The following is a 16050-nucleotide window of genomic DNA, read 5'->3' as shown; positions in this document are numbered from 1 at the left end:
TGCCAGCAGCTGCTGCTGCCGCTGCTTGCGAAAATTATTCGCTATATTGTAATTGCTTTTGCTCTTTATCAATGACAATGAATGCCCCAGCGTATTGTCGAACAATCGAAAGACAACCCTAAAATTGGTTGCCTTAAATCGTTATTGTGTGTACATAAGTGTCTCTATCAACAATCAGAGTGTATCTGAGAGTATCGGCTGAGAACCTTCAGCAGGAAACCTGACTGTGACATAATTTAACCGACTTCCCTATAGTCAAACCTTTTTTATTTGCTTTTCTAAATTTTTGAACATTGACAAAAATTTGAAAAAAAGTTGTTTTTTATCAAAAAAATGTTCTTGTATAATAAAAAAACATATGTAAATATTTTGAATATTATTCATTGAGTATAATTGAGCAGAGCCTTTTGTGCATGGATTATGTATTAATTCTGTGAATAGTATTGATATTAATTACATATTATTTTATAATTTATTTTTAATTTTTTAATAATCGACAGTACACATCTTGTAGTACATATAAATATAAAATCTGAAGTAAGAGAAAAATATGCAGTTGTATCTATTGAAAAGTTATGCGAACTATATATTCACCTGTATTAAGCACACTAGAAGAAATACTAAAAAAGAAATAATACGATATTAGTTTAATTCACCTTATTATAATGTTCATATTTAAAGACAATTAATCATCCATTGATTGGCATGGCAATTCAAGCTCAGATCCTCGTAGTTCGGTTGCCGAAATGACTGGGGATCATTCATCTAGCGGGGCTGCACTTGATAGAGTGCTTAATCTAAAGCCTCTTAGTCATGATCTATGTGAAAGGTTCCAATCATAATGTGAATAGTTTTCAATGGATCTCGTGTGGTAGCTGAGGAAAAGCTTGCCATTACAATTAATATGTGTCATAGCAGTGGAATTCGTGAGTCCACATGAATGAGTTTCTACAACTCTATTTTGTATTACCCTCTCTCTCTCTCTCTCTCTTTTTCTCTTGGGTCCCACTCTCTGTCTCTATTTGAATAACTCGGCATTGTTCTTAATTATAAAGCGTTGTCATGTGAGCTTCCCATTCATTCCGTTTGGACAGCCGTCGGCTCAGCTCAGCTGTTCTTTATGGCTTGACGCCTAATAAAAATTAATTTAATTTGTCTGTGTATTGCGAGAATATCCAACTGCCTCTGTCTATGTGTGTGTGTGTGTGTGTGTGTGTGTGTGTGTGTGTATCTTAATATGTGGTGGGTGTGCAGTTAACGCTTATGTAAACAGATTCACTTGCAGTTCTCGCGTATCGCATCGTATCTGCTGTGCAAAACATATTAATTAGCATTTCCAATTTTTTATGCATATCTTTTTAACTATCTCGTGATGCAACGTTGCACACACAGAGAACAAGAAGAAGAACAGCCTGAGCATTCGCAGTCGCAGTTCGTGCTGGTCAGCGAATTTAACTATACATATTTCTTTTATATATAAAAAGTCGGCACCCATTTAAAATGTGAACGAAAAGAGGGGCTTAAATATAGAGTTTTGTGCACCTGCAACAGCTAGCAGAGGCAGACATATTCATATCTAGCCAGGATATCCAGCCTATATATATATATTTATATAATAGATCTGATAATACAAAAGTCGATCTTTGGGTCTTTAAGTGTTAGAGACATTAAAATAGTTAATTCAGTTTTTTAGTCTAAACATGCTCTACTCTTTCTTTCCCTCTCCTGCCCCAGCTCCTCGACAGCCGCATTTTGCAGGGAATCACAAAAGTTTATATGCACCTGACTTCAGGGTATTTGCTAGTCGTGCAGGCTTTGCTAGAACATTCATTCTTGGTTTTAACTTTTGCTGTTATTCTCTTTTTTTTTTAGTTCTTTTCATACTTTTATTGTATGTATTTTGCGAGAATTGTTGGTGGAACTTTGGCATTGCGTCTGGCGCGACTTAACGAGAGCGTAAAAGCGAAAACATCAAAATAAATAGCTCAAAAAATTAACAAGACAGCAGCGACGTCAGCGTCGCTTTTTGTCTGGTCCGACCTGCGCTGGACTGGCCATGAGGCCCTGGCTGACTGACTGACTGACTGACGGACGGACGGACTGACGGACTGGCTGACAGACAGCCGCCGTGGCAACTAATCGAAACGCGTTGCAGCTGCCTCAATTCGAGTCGCGTCGAGTCGAGTTGCCTGCAAAGTGGTTGCCCAAGTTGTTGCACGACAAGAGCTTATAGATACTTTTATTTTTAGGCGCGAGTGTTTACCTACAATGCGCTCTCGAAAACTTGGCGGCACGACTCTCGGCTCTTGGCTGCGTTCCGACTGGACGCACATCAACCAGAGGAGGCCATGGAGCAAGAGAGACGATGTCAGGCGACGCGTTGAGACGACACGGACAAACAGGCAGCTCGAACACTGAACACTGAACACTGAACACTGAACATAGAGCATTGAAACTCTTCTCCAGTCAGTCATGTGGAGAGTCTTCGGGTCTACCTTTTGTGTTTTTGAGCCAATTGTTGGCTGGGTAGTGCCGCAGGCAGGAACGGATACACAGGATACCGAGTAGCTCGACTGGTAGCTCTATATAATTTGATGAACAAACAACGACAGCAGCAACAACAACAACAGAAACAGCAACAACAGCGAACAACCTTGAGCTGACTTCCAAGCTTTAACTGACCATCAACAACATATGCAAAATGTTCTGGCAATAAGAAAAGAATCGCCCCTCACATAGCTCATTCGCTTTTATACACACATAATTTTGCTGTTTGATCGCCAAGAGACTGCCCACAATATTGCCTGGGCGTAACGCACTTGAAATTAGCATAAGAACTCCAAAGTTGATTCATTGCAATCCATTAGAATTAGTCAAATTATAGAACTGATTCACTTGTCTCGACTCTATGCCAAATGGGGGTATATTGAATGGCATTCGCTTCGAATTCAATTCATTCACAATTAACAATGGGTTAGACACAAGGCACACAGGAAATGGGCATGAATAAAACCCATGCATAAGTAGCATACACACATACATATAGAAAGAGAGAGAAAGAGAGAGAGGAGAGAGAGGAAGGGAGAAAGCATGTCTGTGTCTTATGTAAATGTGGCTTCTGCAAGATGCTCTATAAAAATTCGTACTACATAAAAGAAATCCATAAATTAAGGCATTCGATTCAATTATGAATTCCACAGCCCGCCTTGTGAGCTGCGTAGATCAGACAGATGAGATCAGTTGGCAAATATGATTATAAATGGAATACAAAAGTAGACTTTTTCACTGTAAGCCTTTAAACAAAAGCTGTCTAGAATAATCAAAGAATTACCCAAGTCTAATGGTATGTCATCCATGAAATTAAATCAAGTTCAGAACCTCAAGCATCTCAGTTTTTTCTGTAAGAGCTGAATGAACTGAATCCAGCTACTTTTTATTCTTGTATCTTCCTCCAGTAAATTACAAATTTACAATAATATAAATAATTACACGCAATTTAATACCAGGGCAATTTAAATTCCTAATTTTAGTTAAATAAACATTTGGACCAAGCCCAACCAAATGCCCAAAAGGGTCCAGCACGAATCTAATCAGCTGGCCAACTAATCAGTCCACGATCTTAAAGAATGGGCTGCCCCGATCCGTAAAGTGGACTATATATCTCACTAATATGTCATCAATTTGCAACTAAATCCAATCAAAAGCTAACAAAACAGCGTCAAAACCTGTAACGATCGATAAGACCGCGGACCGTAACAAATAAGAAAAGTTTAACAAAATAAATTAAACAAGAAGGAACGACTTTCTTCAGCACGCCGAAGATTTAATACTCTGTATAATGCCGGGAGCTTCGATATTGTTAAGAATTATCTCAAATGAAAAAAGAGTAGTGAAAATAATTAATGCTGAAATAGGTCAAGATATCTAATTTAAGTTTTTCGTACATGAAAATACTTTATGAGCGATCATTTGCTACGTGGGGCGATATTTGGCTGATATGGAAGAAGTAGTACATATATCTCAAAAAACTAAAAAGTTGTTTAGACAAAAACTTAATTATCTACCGACCGTTCCTATGACAGCCCTAAGTTATAGTAGATAGATGCTGATATGATTTGGTTCATATATAAATCAAGATATCTTTATGATGACCGATCATTCCTTTGTCAGCTGTATGATATAGTGGTCCGATCCGGCTATCTGCTTTCAAACTGAGAGACTGGCTTGCATAGAAATAGTTGAGTTGCATAGTTGTTGAGGCTGATCGATAATATGTTTCATACTCATTGACGAATCGAAGATGCCTTCTTCTATGCGTTACACATTTCCCCAAAAAACTATGTCACCCTCTACAAGGGCATAAAAATGCCGAAACGATCAAGAGACGAAATCACATTTTAAAGTCTCATAGACACTACTTGATGAGTGCTCAAAGTGAATCGCGATCGAAATCGAAATAACGAATCACAGATTAAATTACCATGTTTGTTCTTATAGCGCACGATCAACGCTTGCTATCTCACTTTCTCACGCACTTTGCCCACTCTCGCTTTCTCTCTCTCGCTCTGAATTATTTTCTGTTTCGACTGCTAATTAAAAGCGAGTAAAACAGAGTCGAATCAAATAAATTTCTAGCCTCAAAGAAGCAGAGAAAAAAAGGGTAATAATTTCACAGACATTTCACATAAATAACATCAATAGAGCGCGCAGAGCTGGCTTCTAGGAAACGTGGGCCAAACGTTTTCTGAAACATTCTTTTTGTTTGGCTCTTCTTTTTTTTCACTTTTTTTTTATCTAACACCCAAAAAAGATAATAAAAGAAAAAAATAAGAAACATCATTAACATGTCGTAGATACGCGCAGAGATGCGAGTTTGATTCTTGTGCTGTATTTTGTTTTATATCTAACTGATTAACAATCGACGGGTTGTTGTTGCTGCTATTGTTGTTCTTGTTGTTGTTGTTGTTTTATTGTTTTTGTTGCCTCATATCAGTCAGTCAACGCGCCACAGCTCAGCCTAAGCCTGGGTTGCAGCATAGTTGCCCCCATACACTCGAGATCTTGCGACTTGAACCACGAACCTCGATCTCGATTGCCGTTCAATCGAGTACCCTAAGCTGCCCCCGCACCATCCCCATCTCCGCGCGACAATCGTGTGAAGCTGCATGAGCATCTCAGCGAGTCGTATCTAAAATTTCCAACTGTTGCGTGGAGAGACAGCAGCAGGTTAACACGCCAGCGCAGGTTAAACTGACCCGGGACCGGACCAGGCCGGAGAACCGCAGCTCTTTTGTGTTGTGTTGTGGTTGTGTTGTTGTTGTTGTTGTTGCCTTGGCCCGAACATTTTTGATTGCTTTTTTAATGTTTCCAATTTATACGAATCATTGTTGTTTTTTGTTTTTTTTTTTTTTTTTTTTGGCCTGACTGCGAGAGTCCATAATTTAGCCAGCACACAACGCACACAGAACACGGAGAAAAATGTTGAGAAAAATTACAAAATAAATAGCCGCATGTCTCTTTCATTTTGCCATGCTTGTGCACAGTCTCTCCCTATCCCACCCCCTCTTCATGTCTATTTCTCTCTCTCTTTCTCTACCGCTCTCTCCTTGGGCCATTTCAAATGTCATAAAGTCAAATGCTTTGTCGGCGTTCGCCGCTTCTCATCGATTTCAGTTACGCATTGCGGGCAATGTTTTTAATTAGACAGTTTTGATGTTGCGTCAATTGTCAATTGGCGACAAAAAGGGGCAGCCAGGCGAACAGGCAACAAGTTGCCTGCAACTTAGACGCCTGGGCCTAAAAAGGCGACGACGTTGTCGCCAACTTTGGCCAACAAATCTGTGTCAAGCCATGGGCAACATTCAACATTCAATATCAAACATTCAACATTCAACTGGCGGCATGCAGCAGGCGGCAAGCGGCAAGCGGCAGGCGGCAGGCAGAGGCAACAGGCGGATGATCTGAAGCGCGACAAGTGATTGCCATCAGTTGTCAGGCCGCTATCGTTGATCACAATGTCAACAGCAGTAGCAACAACAACAGCATCAACAGCATCAACAGCAGCAACAACAACAGGTAGTCAGACTGGCGGCGGCATATTCCCGTGGGGAGCTGCATTTAAAAGGCATTTAAGCCACAAAATCTCAAGACCAGCAGCAGCAATATCAACAGTTGCCGCAACAATTACTAAAAGCAAGACAAACACATAACAATTCGTCGAATAGCCAATGCACTGTCCACAAGATGCTTGTAAAAAACAATTGACAGTTAAATAATAATTTTATATCACCTTTAATTAAAAGTAAGCTCGTTAAATTGAAAAATATTTAAAAACTATAAAACGGTTTTATTATTTACTTTTACAAAAATCCATAGTTCTTGGTACACTTATATTACCTTAATGTGCTTTAAAGCCTTTTTGCCTAGAAAAAGGCAAAAGAACTTTGAATTTGTCCCCAAGATAAGCTTAAAGATTTTCATATATATATATATATTATTTAATCCTAGCAATTGTTAAAGAAATATAGATTTATATATCTAAACACAGACAAATATTCGTATTTTGAAGAAAGAACATATTTTAGACGTTTAAAGTTTGGTTTCATGAATTATGTTGAAATTATACAATATTCAAAGAGCTTAAGTATAAATTCTTGTGTTAAACTGGCAAACTCTAGATCAGTATTGCCTCTTTTTACTTGACTTTTGTAATTCTCAATAAGTTGGAGCACAGAAGATCTGCTCATGACAGATCTGCGAAGTTCTTAAAAGATTTCAATACAGACAAGCTGCTTAATTTTTGCTGCTTAAGCCTCGTTGATTGTATTTCATCATAATTTTATAAATATGCGATAATTAGCAGTATTGAACTCGAGCTAGCTTGGTTTAAAGTTTAATCCATTCATTTTTAATTAATCTGTCCCAATTTTTGATTTGAAACAGACAAGTTAAATGCAAAACTTGGCAATTACTGCTCGTTGACAGGCATGTTCGGCAATTAGTCAGTGGAAGCTGGACTCGTTTCTCTCAGTGTAATGTGTCAAATAATTTGTACAATTGTCGCTAATGTTAATTTAACTATTCATGTGAATTGTGTGTTGGTTTTGATACGCTCTCAAGTTGAAGAGCATATCTGTTAATAAAATGCCTAATTGCTGTGCATGGCACACACTTAATGACAAAGTTATGATGCCCCCACTGGCAAAGGGCTGCCGCAAATGCCACAAGAGGAGACGCCGCCGCCGCCGTTGGTAACCGCAGCAGCAGCCGCAGCAGAAGCAGCTTTAGATATAGCAGTTTTTAGCAGCTGGGAGCCAACTTTCGTGACATGACAATTTCGATGACGACGATGATGAGCCTCTGCCGCAGCCCAAGTTGCTGCATCTTGGCTGATCAAGATCAAGGCAGCTTGCAGCGACTGCATGATGATGTTGTCGCTGACATTGACGACGACGACGACGATGACGACGACGACGCACATTGACGATATGATAGACGCACTCATCACATCAGATCACATCACATCATCTGGCGGGACGTGCGCGTTGATTGTCACAGCGTCGTTTCGTGGGCAACTGGGCCTGATCTGAGGACTGGAGCTGGGATCTACTGCTACTGCCGACTGCTACTGCTACTGCTGACTGCTGACTGCTACTGGCATGCGGGTTCCACTCAACGTTCAACGAAAATTGCAATTTGCCGTCATTTTGTAATGAGGGAGCGCCGACGACGACGACGTCGTCGTTGACGTTGACGCTGCTCGAAATTATGGCAAATTGTTTATGGGGTGTTTAAATGGCCAGCAAAATTGTTGTTGTAGTTGTTGTTGTTGCTGTTGCTGTTGGTGTTGTTGTTGTAGTTGTTGTTGTACTTGCTGCTGTTGCTGCACGGCCAGTTGGCTACGCCAAGGCGAAGCTATAATTTTATTTGTAAATAAATTCACGAAAAACCAACACAGAGATACCTAAACTCCTATACAACAAGATAAAAAGCGAGAGGGAGAGACAGAGAGAGATGGAAAGAGATGGAAACTTAAGTGAACCCGCCTAACGCGCGCTCTGATCATTAATCATTTGCACCCTGGCAGCGGACAGCGGACAGCGGCAACGCCTGCAACCGGCGTAGTGAAGGTTCCAGTCCCCAGTCCCCAGTTTCTGCCGCAGCCTCTGCCCAATGCCAGTTTCCAGTCGCAGTTCCAGTGCGTGTGTATTTAACTAACTCATTATAAATAAGCTGGAATCCCTAACATGCAATTAAATAACGTGGGTCTAATCCTAATGAGACGACAGGCACTATGTCATGTAGTTGTTGTTGCTGCTGCTGCTGTTGCTCGTTGTTGTTGGTTGTTTGCTATTCCCTGTTTGCTGTTCAGTCTCCAGCTCCTAACTTGGCCATGCAACATTTGCGTTTGCGCATGCCCATTTCCCCTAGTCGCGACCCAAAACCGTTCCACGCATGAGTGAAAGCTGCGATTTAGAGAATGCCAGAACATGTAGAGAACATGAGCAGCGACAAAGAGATCAAGAGAGCAAGAGAGAGAGAGAGAGAGTGCGAGGAAGTAAGGCAAACACGTGTTGCAAGCCAATTGCAAAAGGCATGACTTTAAGACAGGCACTACGTCTGCAGCAAAACCCAAAAATTAATCATATTTGAACTGAAAATTATTGTGGCTTCCCATACCCAAGCATGTGCTGGTGGCTTGTCTATGTAAGTCTCCGTGTCTCCGAGTGTTGCTTGTGTTGGCGTCTCTGGTGGGCATTCTAGGAAACCCAACGTTGATTTCAGCAGCGTCTGAGTTCAACGACAGCGAGCTTGCTGTGTTGAAATATCAGTTCCATTATCAACAAGGAGAGGAAGTGATCGAATTTCTCATAGCTCCGAAAGTTGCTGTGGAAAGTGAATGAATGGTGCGCGGCGCTTCCACAGCAAATGTATTCTTAATTGACACAATAGAATTCCATAATTTGCCTTCAGTAGAATACCTAGTTTCGCTAGGCTAAATATATCTCCCTATATAAAGGTTCAAGGTTCGAAGGTTCAAGTTCAGTATCAAACTTCACTTACATATATTATATTGAAGAAGTTATATTCCTAATCATACTAGCCTAAAACTTAAAACCCCCCTAGTATATCTCTCTCTCTCTCCCTCGTTTACATCCATTTTATTCATCTTTAGTTCTTACTCTAATATGCGCTCCCCTCTTTTATTTTTAGTAAAACGTACATGTAAGGATCCGACTCCCACCGTCTAATATATATGTCTTTGTGAATATTTAAGGTAAGTACATATTTACATATATAATTAAGAATTTATGTTTAAATAATTCAGGCCTAGGCAGGGGCTACCTTCTAGTATATATATTTGCTTAACTTACTTATTTATCCTGACGTAAACTGTTTGTTGATTTTAGCACTAAATTTAGGATAAATCACTTCTTGGTAAAAGGAGTCTCGGCAGGGGTCGCACTTTCTTCTCACCTGTAATTAGGACTGGTCAACCTCTAGACAATCCAACGATGATGCTGCTCAGTAGCCTCAAGTTTTGATCTTTAGCTAACAGCTTATCCCTGAGCTCTTCCACACAAATATCCAAAGGCTTCGGCCCACGCACATCGGTTGAAACTAATGAACCGCGGCACTTACGAGCGGTTGTAACCCCTCGAGTTCAGAGGCCTGTTGAAATTCTTAGGAAAATCTTTTATGATGGCAAACAGACGAATGTGTAATGCTGTAAACCCTTACATCGAGCAGCACACTCTAATTGCTGCTGCAACCATTTCAAAGTGGGGACGAAGGGCTATAAAACTTATAACCGCAGGATTTTCACTGTCAGCGCGGCCATTAATCCAGTCGGACAGCTACGGCTAAGGCAGAAACGGACAGAAACGGACAGAAACGACAACGGGCGGGTTTCTGGTCTCTAACAACCTGAGTAACGCCCTTGTAAAGAGCTGAAGCGATTCGGCTTGTTTAGTTTTGTGGATTCGGCAGAACTCTGGAATGGAGTTTTTGACTTTTAGTCCATTGACACTGCCGGACAAGAGTTGGCTCTAATAATTATCTTCATTATGAATTAATTTAATTTGAGCAACGGTCGCGGGTTTGTTTGAGTATGGTCAAGCGAGCTAGGCGGGGGAAGGAGGGCGGTTGGGGAGCGAGTGAAAAGGTTGCCCTCGAGAGCACAACGGGTGGGCGCCACGGATTGTGTCAAAGATATGCGACGCATGTGGCGCAAAGTTCCGCCAAATGCACAGTTGGTAGTCGCCCCCGGTTCGGGGCATTGGTATTTTTATACCTATAACCCATTTTCTACAGGTTTCTAGAGTTTTATGAAAGAGAGACAAACAATATATGTATATATATATGAATGCCTCTTGATTCGCTTCAAAAAAGGTCAAAACGCAACGCAAAATTGGCTCACAGCATTTGAGGCCCGCAGTTGATCCGTCGACGCGGGGCAGCTAAAAGTTTATCGAAGAGTCTGCGCAGTATTTTTAGAGTCCCAGGCAGGCAACGTTGCGTGTCTGGCCGGCTTTGACCCAAAATAAAGTTGGCATTTTGAGTGTTTTATTGCATGGACACAAGTTTCAAGCAATCAACAAAGCGACTGATCAAATGCAAGATCATCCCAATGGACAGACATGCCATACACACTCAGTCTATCTCTTGAGAGAGACAGAGACAAGCTCAGACGGCGGCAGAGCGAGAGGCGGCGACCAAGTACGAGAGAAATATGTTTATAAACATGCACATTTGGCACGCGATCATCAATTTTCGAAGCCTACAACTGCGTACTGTAAGATACTTTTACCATTTCAGCCCTCAACAGCTCTCATCGTTATCACTGTGCCACAAAGACGATGAGAAGACTGCTTTTGCTGCTTCTTCTTCTTATTCTTGTACCTGTGTAGAGAATGAAAAATGAGAGGAGCTGCATACACTCATATATTACTTTCAGAAAACCTGAAAAGTGTTTAAAAATCATTTCGACTTTTTTGCCTTCTTTTAAAAGAATTTTTAGTTTATTTTTAAAATTTATATCTAGTATTCTCAGTTTTTTTTTTTTTTTAAATTTCAAATATATTGTGAATATATTTGAAAGATATAAGAAAATAATTAAGCGTAACATTCGAAATGTCGTGGTCAGCTCTGCGGCCAATCCCATTTTTCGAAACACACAACTTTGCGATTTTCCCAGAAAATGTTCAGGTAAATCAATTAGTTCCGCAGCAGCATTATTTTTACCTTTATCCAGGAAATCCTTGAACGATTTGCAGAATACTTGGTGTATTGTTTTGTGGCTGCGACAAGAACTTTATTAGTTTCCGATTTCTGAATGCAAGGTTATGGATGAAAACAGCCCTCAACAGAGTCTGGTTAGCTTAACGGTATAAGCATTTGAAAGAAATTGCATATCAGTAGAAATTTTTCCCTTATAAATGTTCTCTGTTCAACTTGGGCTCAGACCAACTCGCAGTAATGATTTTTCTGTAGAGAATAGAATTAAAATTGAAAATATATAAGTATGTATGAATAGAATTTAAATGAAACCTGTTAAAGCATATTAATTTGAGTTTTTGCAAATTCATTATTTTTACTTATCTGATTGCTTCCTCCTTTTGCTCTCTGGAGAGGCTAAACATACTGGCTACTTATGTTTATTGCGTGTGTTTGTTGTTGCTGTCGTTGTTGTTTGTGTTGTTGTCTAGTGTTGGATTCTTTACCTTAATTGTTACACAATGATCGCGCTGAATCTGCGCCTCGTTGGTTCCCAATTATAAAAAGCCGATTAGATAACCAGCGAGCCCAAAAGCAAAGCCGAGCCGAGCCAGAACCAGCAAGTGGCCCATCATCATGTTTTATTATTATGCCAGGCAGCCTCTTTGGTCGACTGTCTGCGGCTGCCTCCTGCGCTGCGCTGCGCTGAGCTGTGTGTCGGTGCTGTTTTTGGATTATAATACCGAAGAACAGCAACAGACAAGAGGAGAAAAAGTTTCGACTCATTCGCTGCCATTTAGAGCAACAATAGGAGGCCGGCAAATGTAAACACCGAGCGCTGCGATCGATACGAAAATGAGCAATAACCAAAAACTGTACCCAATCTGTGGTGGTGGACCCAGCTCTGGCGAGGACCGACCAATCGATCGACCTTCTCTCCAACAGCAGCAGCAGCAGCGGCAGCGGCAGCAGCGGCAGCAGCACCACCAACAAGCAACAAGTATACCCAAATATTCGATCATTACTCATGCGCGATTTCACAATAAATCAACGAGACGTGTTCACAATAATTTTATTCAACTTATTTTCTTGTCGGTTGGTCTCGGCCGGGTCTGGTCTCTGGTCTGGTTTGGGCTCTGCACTCTCGGTGTGTGTGCCGATTGTTATACCCTGTAGCCATTAACATTTTTTGTTAAAAGAAAAGTGCTTATCCCAAAGTTGTGCGTACAGCCAATAAGGAGAAGCATCGAAAAGTCTTTGAAGATAAACATTATAAGTAGCACTTCTAAACAGCTTCAACTAGCAAGTAGATCCTGTGGAGTCATGTGGATACGTAAACCGAAACGATTTGAATTTTTTTCGCAAAAATTGTTTGCTTAAAAAAAAATAATCGTGCTCAGCCTGCATCTCACTATTTTTAGTAGATGTCTATTAGTATAATGTTCCAATTATTATTATTATTTTGTTTATTATTAATTTATTAAAGTTTTCAATGAATATAGGAAAACTCAATATTTGAACAAAAAAACTTGCCACATGGATGTGAAAAATAGGTTTACAAACCGAACCTCAAACAAGGAGGTTTAAGTCTTAAACCGAGTCACCGAACACTTGCAGCCCTACGCTCTATTCCCGACTTTTAACGACTAAAGCTACTTTCTATAAGCACAAGTAGTTGGTACTTTGGGTATTTGCATATTCAGATATTAATATCGTATTTATCCGTCGATAGCGCCATCTATTGCTTGTCAGCAGCACTACTATTCAATGTTATCCAAGTGCACAGGGTATCTTCTAGTTGTTAGCTCTCGACTAGTGCATTCTAACTTGTTATTAACTGTTTGCATGGGTGTGTGTGTGTGTGTGTGTGTGTGTTTGTGTTTGTTGCTGGTTGCTGGTTGCTTGTTGGCCTGGCCAGCTAAAGGAGCGCAGGCTTTTATGTTGTTGTCGGCGGCGTCGGCAACAATGAAACCGTTTTTCGTTACGACCATCGGGAATGTGTTGCTAAATATGCAAAGCGACTCTGCAGTCCGCATGGACAACGGTCGACTCACTGCATCGGCAGCTAGCTTAACCTGGTGGCGGTTGCGGCCGCGGTGGCGGTGGCGTTGGCGTCGGCCTCGGCATCGGCGTCGGCGTCGACTTCGTGATGTGACGCTTCCCACTCTGTGGTCTGTGCCGGCGCTCTGGCCGTCTGTGTTTGCCAGTGCGGAGTGCAACTATTTTCATGTCGCGGATCGTGATGAAGTTAGGTGCATGGCCACGCAATGGGGCATCCAGCTAAATGGCTGCCGCCCGCCTGCCCAATGCCTACTCCGACGATCATTTGCAAATTGTGTGTGTGTGTGTGTGTGTGTGTGTGTGTGTGTGTGTGTGTGTGTGTGTGTGTGTGTGTGTGTGTGGAAGTGTGTGTGGTGCACAGCGCAGGCAAAAAGTAGAAGCTACACGATTTAATTGTTACGCACAATGACAGTGCCCGACTCCGCGCAGGGGGATTGAAGAGGGGACGGGGGTGCAACTACAGACAAACAGCGGAACTAGCATTGTATTGTTCCTCAAGTAGCTAAAGGGTTATGAGCCCAAAACATATGCAAAATTGTGTAGCTTCTCTCATCCATGGCTTAGCATAACTATTGCTCAGAAGCTATGCCCTGCAGCATTGGTTGGGCATAACGATCAGATTGTTATGTTGGCAACATTTAACAGGGCCCCCAAGGAGCTATAATTCAAAACGTACAATTGTCTTTTAATGAAGGGTTTACCATGAAGACAGAAAACAAACTATTTTTGTCGTGAGCTTTGAGTTTGACTTGTGGTACGGCCAGCCTCCACTAGCTCTCTAGGCTGCCCAGCCTCAGATAGGGCGAATAGTGTGTGTGTGAAGAGTAAATATGTTTAAGAGCTCTAGAAAGTGATTGGTGATTATATTATAGAATATTTTTATGCTGCCTACAAACGTCTTAGGTTTTTTTCTAAAAAAGCTCAAGTAACATCATGGCAGGGCCAAAATCAAACATTTCAACTTATTCTAAAAAATAAGAAGTACATGCCCCATTTGCTCAAGAGGTCTCGCTGGAATTCACAGTATATCGATAAATTATCAGGCCAGAAATATTTTGCTGAGCATGTTTTTTGTAAACGATTTAAAAAGAATTTTGAACATATGCTTGGGGAAAACTGAATAAAATTTGTCAAAATTGTAGCAGCCTTTTGCCGCGGCGGCGTGCTTTCGGGTTAATTAAAAAATGATACTCATAAGTCAACAACGACAAGAAAATGGGGAAAAGCGCAACAACAACAGAAACAACAAAAACGACCGAAAAAATTGAATAATCTGTCAACAATCTGTGCTATGCGGCACTTGTGTAAAGGGCATTGGAGGCTTCGTCGTGTCGCATACTTTGCATTTCGAACATGTTTTATAAATAACGCTAAGCAGCTTGAAGCTCGACAAGTCAATGAAGTGGAGGCTCTCTTAAATACAACAAGAAGAAAAGAACAACAACAACAACAACAGCAAAATAAGAAAAAAGTGCGATCCACACGGTAATCCTCTTGGTAACTAAAGCGCAAAACATGGATTTCGTTTTAAAAATCGTGTCTTGTTCTTGCCACGGTCAGGCCAACAGCAACAACAACAAAAGGGTAGCAAGAATATGCTGAACGCGGCCTGGTGAAGGGTGGAGCGGCAGGATGGGGGGGGGTGGTGAGTTTTCAAGGGGGTATTCTGTTTAGAACGCTGTCTCAGCCGCTGATGGCTATGGCTAATATGCATGCAATCAGCCAACGGTGGGGCCTATAGGCCGTGTACCGGGCCACGAAAATATGTTGCGGTTTTTTTTGCCGCTGTTGTTGTTGTTGCTGTTGTTGTTGTCGTTCTTGTTGTTTGTGTAAAACGGCTGCCACGCAAAAACCAATAGATCAGGCAACAAGTTAGCCAGCCTTGCTCTCCGCCCTGCCACAGCTGCATGCCCCTAATCCATGGCACATATTTTGCTTAACGAATGTCACACAAGCATCGATGACTGGCGGACTGACTGAATGCCTGGAATGGAGCGGAATGGAATGGGAGATGCTTCAATGCATTTACATTCACTCAGTCTATGTGTTGGCTCACGTACGAGGCTCTTGTTGTTGTTGTTGTTCTTGTTGTTGTTGTTGTCGTCAAGCCAAACTGCTACTGTCAAAGTCACGTTTTAATGTAACGTTGGCTCGATTCGGTTGCCTGAAATATTGAGATTGAGTTACGAGCAGCCAACAACTTTTGTCAACACGCGAAGCTGCATAAATGCCGCTTAAATGGCATAAAATATGCATATGCATTTTGCCCAAGGAAGCAGCCACATGCCCAGTTGCAAGTTGCAAGTCACCAGTTGCCAGTTGCAGCAGTTGCTGCCGCAGTTGCAAGTTGCTGGCTGCTGGCTGCTAGCTGCTAGTTGCAAAGTTGCCAGTTAAGAGGGCCCGGTGTTACCTGGCCAGTTATCGCAGCGCGTTCAACATATTTCAAAGTTACACGACTGACGACTCGACTTGCCTGACACGCCCTTAGTTAGTTAGTCGGCTCGTCCGTCTGTCTATCTGTCAGGCCTTCAGTCAGGCCGTCTCAGCTATGTGGCCAGTTTCCTGCTGCTGCCGTTGGCTGCAGGGCCAACGTTCCGTTTCTCGGCTCAACCAACTTGAAATTCTTTGTAATTTGCGTTTTTCACACCCATTTGATGTAGCACCCAGTTTTAATCTTAATCCCTGCCACCGAAATTGCTAACTACTCATAAATGCCTGACCCTTAGCTCTAACTAAAAGGGGTTGAGCTCAAGATTCCAATCCGCACAAAAG

The 16050-nt window shown here is 41.6% G+C and overlaps 1 long non-coding RNA gene across 1 annotated transcript in view; it reads left to right on the top strand.

Moving 5' to 3' along the window:
- LOC116650593 (uncharacterized) overlaps window positions 1–16050 on the top strand; it is a 268500-nt gene that overhangs the window by 238785 nt on the left and 13665 nt on the right. Inside the window, exon 8 of the long non-coding RNA XR_004303596.2 lies at window positions 9214–9277. This is a non-coding gene — a long non-coding RNA (uncharacterized lncRNA). The remainder of the gene's footprint in view (window positions 1–9213; window positions 9278–16050) is intronic.

The sequence above is a fragment of the Drosophila virilis genome, chromosome 3, assembly GCF_030788295.1.
Source record: "Drosophila virilis strain 15010-1051.87 chromosome 3, Dvir_AGI_RSII-ME, whole genome shotgun sequence".
Classification (NCBI taxonomy): domain Eukaryota; kingdom Metazoa; phylum Arthropoda; class Insecta; order Diptera; family Drosophilidae; genus Drosophila; species Drosophila virilis.
The sequence above is the reverse complement of the archived record's forward strand: the minus strand, read 5'-3'. Positions and strand labels throughout refer to the sequence as shown.